Raw genomic sequence first — 11,487 nt, forward strand, 5'->3', positions numbered from 1 at the left:
ATATATATATATATATATATATATAATAATAAATATTAGGGAATAATCCAATTTACAGGGAAAAAATCAGATTTAGGATTAAATCCAATTTTATAGTAAAATATTATATATTAATTCGAGACAAAACCACTATTTTGCAAAACAACAAGGAAAGACTTAATCAATACATAAAAATTTTAATATAAATAAATTAATAAACAAATAATAATAAATAAATAATAAATAAATAAATAGAAATAAATAAATAAATAAATAAATAGAGAAATAAATATTTCTTTATATTAAAAATTTTTATGTATTGATTAAGTCTTTCCTTGTTTGTTTTGCAAAATAGTGGTTTTGTCTCGAATTAATTTTATATATATATATATATTTCAACAATTGAGGGTAAAATTAATTAGTTATTAATCAATTTCACCAAGTATTCAGTATGTAAAGGGACCATTTAAGGCGAATTGAAAATATTACATTGTATAAAAGGGGTTAGTAAAATAAATTACTTTGCCACATACTGAACTCATTAGAAATAGCAGCCCCAAAAAATTTTTTTTAGCCATTTCTAATACTTAAAGAAAATTTCTCTCAGATAGTGTTTACTCAAAATAACCCATGAAGGTATGGGGGTAAAAACATTAAAAAATCACAAGTGCAAAGATTATTTGAGAACGCACGTTTCTAGATCAGCCAAATACAATTCGACATTTCTTTCGTCAGCCCAAAATTTCTAATTCGGATTTGGCTGCTATTTCTAATGAGTTCAGTATGTGGCAAAGTAATTTATTTTACTAAGCCCTTTTATACAATATATATATATTATATATATATATATATATATTATATATATATATATATATATATATGTGGATGCGTCGCGTTCAATTAAACAATAGTAATAATAATAATAATGATAATAATATTGTATAATATATATATATATATATATATATATATATATATACTTTATTTAAAAGCAGCAGAAATTAAAAACCTGTTCCTCGGGGTTTCATGTTCCCGTTCGTCGGACAGTTTTGTCAAAAACTGTCCGACGAATTTCTGCTGCTTTTAAATAAAGCATATTACTCTACCCCTGGTATTGGAGTACTCTTTTTTCCACTTGTTTCACATTTATGTGTTTAATCCTGTAGAATATATATATATATATATATAACTTTCGAAACGTAGAGTAGATGAAACCATAGCGACTGAAGAAGGGTTTTTTTCTTTGTGTTAATTGTCCTGTACTCCATTTTTTTTGTTGTTTTTAAAAAAATGTCCAGTTCCTGGTTTGTGTCTATGTTTTCGTTTCTCTTTGTGTTCGACGTCCTTTTGGTGTCTTGTACTCATATATGCGTGTATATGTATATGTAGAGGTAGGTACGTACATATATGTTTATATATATGCATGTGTTTTATTTCATTTATTAATATATATATACATGTATATATGAGTACAGGACGTCAACAACAGTGCATGTAAAATGAAATACGTAAACAAACGAGGGAAAAACGAGTGAAATACGTGAACAACGAGAAAAAATGGAAAACAGGACATGTAAACACAGAGAAAGGACCCTTCTTTGTCAGTTATCGGCTGTCTGTCGACTCTTTATTTCGAGCATTCCACGACAATATCTTCAAAGACAGTTGTTCCAATAAATTCTGAAATAAAATTTAGCACTTATACGGGGTCAAAGTTGCGACGATGAGGGTCCCAGCTGATACGATCAACGGAACAGCTTGCTCGTGATATTAACGTGCAAGTGGCTGAGCACTCCACAGACACGTGTACTCTTAACGTAGTTCTCGAGGAGATTCAGCGTGACACAGAGTGTGACAAGGCTGGCCCTTTGAAATACAGGTACAAGAGAAACAGGAAGAAAGAGCGAGAGGAAGTTGTGGTGAAAGAGTACAGCGGGGTTCACCACCACCCCCTGCCGGAGCCTCGTGGAGCTTTAGGTGTTTTCGCTCAATAAACACTCTCAATGCCCGGTCTGGGAATCATAACCGCGATCCCCCGACCGCGAGTCCGCTGCCCTAACCACTGGGCCATTTCGCCTCCACAAGTGGAGACATACAAGGAAACCGAACGAAAACAAACATAAAGCATCGTTAGACCAGAACGAGAAGAAAATAGTGAACGGTGGAGGAAACATTTTTTGGAAAACAGAAAAGAGAGAGAAAACACTCCATTCTCTCTCCCCCCCTCTCTCCCCCCCTCTCTCTCTCTCTGTTTGCTTGTCCCGTTTTCCAGCTTTTCTCGTTGTCCACGTATTTCACTCCTTTTCCCTCGTTTGTTTACGTATTTCATGTTATTTACACTGTTGGTGACGTCCTGTACCCATATATGCATGTATATATATATATTTTTTAAATTAATAATAGAAGGGTAAAATTTATTAATTAAATTAATTAATTGATCAATTAATTAACAATTTTACCAACTAGATCGGTACGTTAAAATAACCTTTATAGTTAAAATTATCCATATAATTATAACTAGGGTTCAGCTAACTGCTTCATCACATACCGAAATTAGAAAAAGGAGTTAAAAATTCCTTCTCTACTACTATAAGAATCTCCATGACTGTAAACATACTTTTTTACGAAGGCAAAGAGAAAAGCAATGTATCAACACGACCAGGATTAATAATATACGTGTTTCGAGATCATTTATCATTATTTAATTGAACGCGACGCATACATTTCCAAGTAAGTGTATCTTCGCCTTTTTGATGCCACTCCATCTTCTATACTGTTTTCTTCCTCCATCTTTCTCTAATTCCCTTTGTCTCCCCACCCTCCTTCACTGTTTTCTATCTGTCTTTCTCTCTCTTTCTCCCCCTCTTTATCTTTCTGACGCTGCTCACACGTGATCATCGTCCATCTTTCTTTTCCTCACGGGACCAACTTTCTTTTCCTGCACGGACGTTTAAAAGAACGGACGTGTTTTCTCTCTCTTCTATCTTTTTCTCTACAAGTCATTACAAGTTATTAATATTTACATACAAACGTCCAGGAATGTGTTTAATATGTAAATTAGTATGTCCAATAACGTTACACCGCTATTTGTTGTGGCTATTTCAGCAATGCGTTGGTGGATGATTAATGTGTTAGATTGGTGCTGATGAAGGAGAAAAAACTCTCGAAATATGGCATATACGACAATTATCCACTGTTTTATTCACGATGTCGTCATTGTTTGTTTACATCTGGCGTCACGGATTCTAAACGTCGTAACAAAATCAGTGCTGGGTGTAATTTCTATGGAAAATTTATAGAGATGATCTTAACAGCTTATTAATAACTATGAGCTATTAATCTTTATGTGAACAGAAGAAAAATATTCTTTTCTTGTTCAGTTTCTAACAAGTTTTGAAACAAGCCAGATTGTTATCATCTTCAGCGCAAATAGAGATATAAAAAAGGAAACAATACTTACGTCGTAATTGATTCGTTTACTGTTCTCTTAGTAACTAAACTGAATGCGTATAAATGATGTAAACTTACACTCCACACACACACACACACACACACACACACACACACACATATACATACACACATATCAACGGCACGAGGGAACTTCTGCCTACTAAATACACAGACAAGGCTTTGGCAGGCTCGAGGTTATAGTACAAGACACTCGCCCAAGGTGTGGCGGTAATTACATTTTAGGCTAGTATAAGGCGGCGAGCTGGCAGAATCGTTGGCACGCCGGGCGAAATGCTTAGCAGTATTTCGTCTGCAGTTACGTTCTGAGTTCAAATTCCGCTGAGGTCGACTTTGCCTTTCATCCTTTAGGGGTCGATAAATTAAGTACCAGTCACGCACTGGGGTCGATATAATCGACTTAATCCGTTTGTCTGTCCTTGTTTGTCCCCTCTATGTTTAGCCCCTTGTGGGCAGTAAAGAAATGGGTAATTACATTTTAGGCTAGTATTTATTCTATCGGTTTCGTTTTGTCGAACCGCTAATTTAAGCAGACGTGAACACACTAATACCGATTGTCCAAACAGTGGTCGGTGGGAAACATAAGCACACACACACACACACACACACACACACACACACACACACACACACACACACACACACACACACAAGAGTGGTGAAGTGGCAGAATCATCAGAGCGTCAAGAACAAATTGCTTTGCAACATTCTTCCGGCTTACTACGTTCTGAGTTCGAATCTCCCTGTGGTAAAATTTGCCTTTCTTCATTTAAGTACTGAAATCGACGGTATTGACTGAACCCTTCTTTAAAAGTTGCTGGCCTTGTACCAATAATAGAAACTAAAGAGTATTATAGAGATTCAATTTCTGGGTCCAATCTCAGTGCCTGGGACCTTGGGCAAGTGTCTTCTATTATAGCCTCGGCTGACCAAAGCGTTTTGAGTAAATTTGGTAGACAGAAACTGAGAGTAGTGTGTGTGTTGTATGTGTATGTGTGTGTGTGTGTGTGTGTGTGTTTACGTTTGTGCTCCAACACCACTTGACAACCGTTTTTGGAGTCTTTACGTCGGCGTAACTTAGCGGTTCGACAAACACATTCTATAGAATTAGTAATAAGCTTAAAATTAAATACCAGGGCTGATTCATGCGAGTAAAATTTCTTCATGGTGCTGCTCCAATATGGTCGCAATCTAATTACTGAAACAATTAAAACGTAACTGTTTATCTTTTCTTCCGTGTTAATTGTAAACAAGGGGAAAATCTATTTATATTTATATGAGAGTGGCTATATTTATACTGAAGTGATTTTACTATTATTATTACATTTATCATTTCTTAAGTATAGCCACGAAACACGTGTCGTTATTCTACCAAATAATACATTTTATTTACTATTTTGCATATTACTTAATCATTGTTATATGTTTTATCTTATATTTAATCTTTCTATAATATGTAATTTTTCTAAATGGTATAATTCAATTTTTCATTATTGAATTGATAAAATGTGGGTTTTTTTCTAATTTATATTCTACCAAATCCACTCAGAAGTCATTGATCGGCCTGAGGCCATAGCAGACGTCACCTGCCCGAAGTATCAAGCAGTGGGACTGACCCCGGAAAAATGTGATTGGGAAACAAAATTCTTGTCACACAGCTACGCCCGAGCCTATTGTTTATTTAAGTCCTTGTTATCTAGCGGTTCGGCAAAAGAACCGATAGAATAAGTACCAGACTTGACACTAACAATAAGTACTGGTGCCAATTCATTCGATTAAGACAGAATTCTATGAGGCGGTGTCCCAGCATGGCCTAAGACTAATGACGGAAACAAGTAATAGATAGAAGTCAAAAGACTAAAGATTAAAGGTGTAAGCAGAGAACTTAAACGCCATTGCGTTGGATGTCTTCCAATGTATGTTTAACATAAAAGCCTGTCTCGAACAATGAATGTAATTGGTGTAAAATAGCTTATATTACCGATTGAAGCCAAGAATTATCCCTTTTGACAAATTTGACTTTTATCATTACTTCCAATAATTTTATCGAATTAAATAAACTTATCTAAATACGTTTCGAGTTGTTTATCAATTTCGATATTTTATTGCGCATAGATGGATATTCACTCAGGAAAAAAATGGTTTTATTATTATTGAGCTAGCAAGGGCGGCGAGGTGGCAGAATCGTTAGGATGCTGGGTGAAATACTTAGCAGTATTTCCTCTGCCGCTACGTTCTGAGTTCAAATTCCGCCGAGGTCGACTTTGCCTTTCATCCTTTCGGTATCGATAAATTAAGTACCAGTTATGCACAGGTTCGATGTAATCAACTTAATCCGTTTGTCTGTCCTTGTTTTTCCTCTCTGAGTTTAGCCCCTTGTGGGTAGAAAAGAAATATATATCGATATTCACTCAGGAAAAAATGCTTTTATTATTATTGAGCTGGCAAGGGCGGCGAGGTGGCAGAATCGCTAGGATGCTGGGCGAAATGCTTAGCGGTATTTCGTCTGCCGTTACGTTCCGAGTTCAAATTCTGAGGTGGTCGACTTTGCCTTTCAACATTTCGGGGTCGATTAAATAAGTACCAGTTACGCACAGGGTCAATGTAATCGACTTAATCCGTTTGTCTGTCGCCTCTATGTTTAGCCCCCTGTGGGCAATAAGCAAATAACTAATAGTAATAATAATAAGAAGAATAGCATCGAAACTTAACTTAGGAATGAAAACCCAGGTTCGAAATTACCCCAGGAAACCCGAAGAAGGCTGGAGGGTATATCAGCCGAAACATTGCGTAAACAACAAAAAAGACGAGGACAAATATCCGTCAAATGTAAATAATGTACATAATTTCTCACCTCCCAAATATAAAGCTGAATGGTCACCACATATATAATACTCATAAAATAAACACGAGCACACATACACATGCATACATTATTGTACATGTTGATCAAATATTATTGCAACCAAGGTATAGATATTTTCTTCCAGCAACCCCATTGCGCCTTATATATATATATATAATATATATATATATATATATATATATATATATATATATATATATATATATATATACTTTATTTAAGCAGCAGAAAATTCAACAAAACCTGTTACTCTGAGTTTCACGTTCCCGCTTTAAATAAAGCATATTACTCTACCACTGGTATTTGAGTACTCTTTTTTCCACCTTGTTTCACATTTATGTGTTTACTTCGGTATATATATATATATATATATATATATATATATATATACATATATATATGTGTGTGTGGTAAGAAGCTTGCTTCCCAAACACATGGTTCAGGTTCACTGTCTTATACTATAGCCTCGGGCCGACCACAGCTTTGTGAGTCAATTTAGTAAACGGAAACTGAAAGTAGCCTGTCGTATGTTTCTGTCTGCGTTTCCCTCCATCGTTTGAGAACCGATGTTTGTGTGTTTACATCCCTGTCACATAGCGATTCGCCAAATAGAGAACGATATATTAAGTACTAGGCTTACAAAGAATAAGTCCTGGGATCGATCCGTTCGACTAAAGGCGGTACTCCAGCATGGCCGCAGTCAAATAACTGAAAAAAGTAAAAGAATAAAAGAATATATATGTGTTGTTAACATATGATTATTTTATTAATATAAGAAAGATTAACATTATCTAAAGGAGAAGACTTAATGTAGTAGGGTATTAGGAATATATTTGACAGGTACTTCGAATTACCACCGATGCTTAATGCCACTATATGGCTAGTAGAACTTCAAAACCACTGTCAATGAAAGCACACATACATGTGCGTGCACTTTGTGTGTGTGCGTGTGGTGTGTGAGAGAGAGAGAGAGAGAGAGAGAGAGAGAGAGAGAAGGGGGGAGAGAGAGAGAGAGAGAGAGAGAGAGCCTACGTGCCAAATATATATCTTTCAAAGTAGTAATTGTAGACCTATGACGAAAGTCTTTTTCTGTTGCAGGAACATTAAATATAATTTAAAATATTAACAATAAAAAAAAATTAAATTAATTTAACGAAATATGTACATTAGAAATATCTGTCATAAGTTTACTCTGAAGCAAGTATTTTAATCCATACATACATGAACACCCTCACAAACACCTACGCTAACATTACTTTCATTGTACATAGTGTGTGTGGATAATGAAATTTCCTCAGCTGGTGCTGTTGTCTGTGTCTCTAAGTTTACACGAGAAGTCGATGAATCAGACCGCATACTGTTCTGTAATGGAAAATGTTCCTTCACCGAAGAACATAACGTTAGTCTCTATTTCATTATTTCACACAGACGTCCGCATGCATTCGCAAAGGGTGGTTACTTCTCGTATGAGAAAGACGCACTTTTCATAGACAAGACTGTTCAACTTGATAGCACGATGTCTGTATCAAGAAAAACGTTTGCTTGACTCGTAAAGAGATATGATGATGTCTGTACACAACTTGTTTACTGAAATTAATGTTTCGGTTTGGTTTTACATTTCGAGTCGCTTGTTATCTAGAGAATGCTTTGTAAGTTATGGTTTTAACCAATTTGCAGTTTCGAAATTCGGTATCGCGCTTTCAAATACGGAACAACAGCAATCTGACCACTCAGTCGTGAAACTTAAAGCACCAATAGTGTATCTATCCATCCATCCATCCATCCATATGGACATATTGTTTCTTTCTCTCACTCATTCTCTCTTTCTCCCTCTGTCTCTGTATGTCTTTTTGTCTCTCTGCCTCTCTCTCTCTGTCTCTCTGTCTCTCCCTCGATGTATATATGAAAAAGCAAGTCAGGATAGAAAATGCTAAAATAATTTTATAAAGAACATTTCAGTACCGGTTTCAGTCATTGTGACTTATTCAACTGTAACAATTAAATAATTAAATTTACAAAAATTAAAAGGAAAGTTTTTTAAAAGAATATTTGTATAGTGTTCAAATATAAGTGGCACTTTTCTTGTTATATATATATATATAATATATATATATATTTACGTGACCGACCAGACCATCAGATGTTGCTACACATCGCTGGTCACAATGTGTTCGCATTGTTTTAGCCTTCGATGACGCCACCCTGCTGGCTAAGCGAACAGGCCAATATATATATATATATAATATATATATATATATATATATATATATATATATATATCCGTCAAATGTAAATAATGTAAATAATGTACTGAAATAACACTAACTTGCTTTGAAAGGCCTATCATTACTTACAGCACTTCACGTTTTTACTTGTTTCTCAATAGGTCAAACGTTTTTCTCCCAGTTCTTTTGTTCCTCACTATCGTAAATTGCGAAAGAACCCATGTTCGAATCACACACAGTAGCCTCTTTGAAAACAGTGTTTTATTGCAATTTCAGATTGCAAGCTAAAAGCTACGTGTAATCATTACTTACCCGTTCTTTCCAGACCAAAATGGTTAGCGTTATTAACACAGGAAGACAATTTCAGTAGCAGATGGGCTATACATACATACATACATACATACATGGTGTGGTTGTGTGGTAAGTAGCTTCTTTACCAACCACATGGTTACGGGTTCAGTCCCAATGCGTGACACCTTTGGTAAGTGCCTTCTACTATAGCCTTGGGCCGACCAAAGACTTCTGAGTGGATTTTGGTATACGGAAACTGAAAGAAGCCCGTCGTATGTATGTATGTATATATATATATATATATATATATATATGTATATATATATTTGTATATGTATGTGTGTGTCTGTGTGTGTGTGTTTGTCTCCCCACCATCACTTAACAACCGATGCTGGTGTGTATATTTCCCCGTAACTTAGTGATTCGGCAAAAGAGACCGATAGGATAAGTACTACGCTTACAAAGAATTAGTTCTGGGGTAGATTTGTTCCACTAAAGGCTGTGCTCCGCAGTCAAATGACTGAAACAAATAAAAGAATAATATATGTGTGTGCGTGTGTGTGTGTATATGTATGCACAGACACAGACACACACACACACACACACACACACACACACACGTGTGTGTATGTAAATAAGTTAAAAATATACGAAACCTTGGGCATTAACTACAACTTGTTTTCGTCTTGTTTGTCAACAAGTAAATAACATTGAAACGATTTCCGCAGCCCACGGGGGAGCAAGAATATTATTGAAGCGCAAAAACCGGACACAAGACAATCGGGTAAGTGATTTTTACAGAACATTGCTGTACACACATGCGCATACACCCATTCACGCTCTCTCTCCCTCCCTCTCTCTCTGACACACACACACGCACACACACAGACACAGACACAGACACACACACACACATACACACACACTTATTTAGACATTTCTGCATTCCATCTGTTGTACACATCTACTTCGCAAACTTCTCTATTCTTTCTTTTCTTTTCTTTTACTTGTTTCAGTCATGTGACTGTGGCCATGCTGGAGCACAACTTTTAGTCGAGCCGATCGACTCCCCCGCAGTCTAGTACTTATTCTATCGGGTCTATTTTGCCGAAACGCTAAGTTACGGGGACGTAAACACTCCGGCATCGGTTGTCAAGCGATGTTGGGGTGGAGGACAAACACAGACATACAAACATATACACACATACAGACACACACACACACACAACACACACACACACACACACACACACACACACATATATATATATGTATATATGCATATACGACGGGCTTCTTCCAGCTTCCGTCTACCAAATCCACCCACAAGGCTTTGGTCAGCCCGAGGCTATAGTAGAAGACACTTGCGCAAGGTGCCACGTATTTGGACTGAACCCGGGATCATGTGGTAAGTAAGCAAGCTATTTACCACACAGCCGCTCCTGCGCCTTCATCTTTTTTAAAAGATTGTTTTCTCATTTCACTTAACCATTAATTTTGGTTAAACGACCGAATAATTCCAAAACTACACAGTCCAATAGCCGTACACCACAACATTTTGCCGTTAATAAAGTGTAGAAGTCAAATTATATCCGCTACATTAAACTAATAGTTTGTTTAAACAGCAAATCATATGCGTGTTTCTTGATTCTCCTCAAAAATATATTGCTCAAATTTTATTTCCGATAATATTATAAATAATTTTTGCCTGTGTGGAGTGGCTGTGTGGTAAGTAGCTTGCTAACCAACCACATGATTCCGGGTTCAGTCCCACTGCGTGGCATCTTGGGCAAGTGTCTTCTGCTATAGCCCCGGGCCGACCAATGCCTTGTGAGTGGATTTGGTAGACAGAAACTGAAAGAAGCCTGTCGTATATATGTATGTATATATATATGTGTTTGTGTGTCTGTGTTTGTCCCCCTAGCATTGCTTGTGTTTACGTCCCCGTCACTTAGCGGTTCGGCAAAAGAGACCGATAGAATAAGTACTGGGCTTACAAAGAATAAGTCCCGGGGTCGATTTGCTCGACTAAAGGCGGTGCTCCAACATGGCCGCAGTCAAATGACTGAAACAAGTAAAAGAGTAAAAGAGTAAGAGTAGAGATATTGACTTTCGTAGTAACATATGAAATGTTCTCGAAGAAATAATATGAAGGATGTTTGGCTCAAAGTCAGTCTGACAATTGATTTTATAATGTATGTTTTGGGGTCAGTAGATTTTATACCCACTACTTTCTACTTCGGACCTAACATTTCTCAATAGCATAGAAACTATAATAAATCATCGGAAAGTGTTCAGAAAAATAAGTACTGAATTGAGGCTTGAATAAATTATTGAATTAAGACGCCAGAATTTAGCCATTCCTGAACTGGGACCGATACGGAAATGCTAGTTTAAAATATTTTATGATACAAAACAGGGAGGAGAGCATTCATATTTAGCCACTCCTACAAGAGAAGATTTAAAATTTAGTCGCCTGACCTTTTGAACTTGTGAAGGACAAATATATAACGAAAGTCACTATACATCATGTAATCAATGGTTCCGACTTCCTCTCTGCACGTCAATCACTAGAATATTTGGTAAAGGGATTGGTTTCGTAATTGTTAAACCGTCAAATCTAACACAGATAAATAGCTAAAATCCATGAAAACA

Source organism: Octopus sinensis, linkage group LG2, assembly GCF_006345805.1.
Source record: "Octopus sinensis linkage group LG2, ASM634580v1, whole genome shotgun sequence".
Lineage (NCBI taxonomy): Eukaryota > Metazoa > Mollusca > Cephalopoda > Octopoda > Octopodidae > Octopus > Octopus sinensis.